The sequence below is a fragment of the Macrobrachium nipponense genome, chromosome 6, assembly GCF_015104395.2.
Source record: "Macrobrachium nipponense isolate FS-2020 chromosome 6, ASM1510439v2, whole genome shotgun sequence".
Lineage (NCBI taxonomy): Eukaryota > Metazoa > Arthropoda > Malacostraca > Decapoda > Palaemonidae > Macrobrachium > Macrobrachium nipponense.
Genome location: NC_061108.1, coordinates 111,623,192 through 111,624,185, shown reverse-complemented (window position 1 = coordinate 111,624,185; position 994 = coordinate 111,623,192).

The following is a 994-nucleotide window of genomic DNA, read 5'->3' as shown; positions in this document are numbered from 1 at the left end:
TCATTTTTCCTTTCACATTTTTTTTTATTGCAGATATCTACGAAAGTACTGACGCTTCGGAAACAACCGCTACAATTTTTTAACCTCCAACTTTTTTTTACAGTCGCTTTTTCAAAAATTTCCAGCAAAATTTCATCTCTGTTTCTTACCTTTATAAGATTTCTATCATTGTTGCTATTAGCTGCACTAGTTTCTAAGTGGTTTTCAATTGATTTATGAGAAATATCTCTCGCATGACTTAGATTTATATCAGTTACTTGATGAATATTTAGGAAAATTACCAATTAAATCACAGTTTCTCATTTTATTGCTGTCAATACTTTTATTAATCAAATAAGTGTTTTTCCCAGATAAAAGCAAGACACGTCCGGAAGCTAAACTGTCCTCAAATTCGCTCCCAGATCGGATTTCTGGTCACAATTAAATCGGTAGCCATTTCCATCCAGTATTTTGTAATCGTGTACAAAATATCGAACTTCAACTCTCAAAAGGGTTGAAGTTTCGTATATGTAAGAGAGAGAGAGAGAGAGAGAGGAGATATGAAAATTGTATGGTTTGAATTTTTTAGAAGACTTCGGGGTCAGAAAACCCTTGATAGAGAAAGGAAAATTACACCGAGTATCCATCTGTGTTTTATTTGGCTCTATAAATCTTAGCTTTTTACTTTACTCCCGGTTACTGTTTCTGTTTATCAGATATTACATTTCTTTTACATAACATTTATTAACATTAATCGTGAAAAGTTTTCTTCGATTCTATCTGTTGTTCTGTTACTTTCTTTTCTCGACGTTATTATGAAAAAATACGTACATGGATTCTTTTTTTTTTTTTTTTTTTTTTTTTTTTTTTTTTTTGCAGTAGTGTCCTTACTATTTCGTCTATTTTCCAGTTTTTAAAGCAACGTGATGACGAGAGCACGTTTTAATTTCATTTCGATTTGGCTGATTGAAAAATTGGTTTTGCTTGGAGGTATTGAAAATTGTTAGAAGCATTT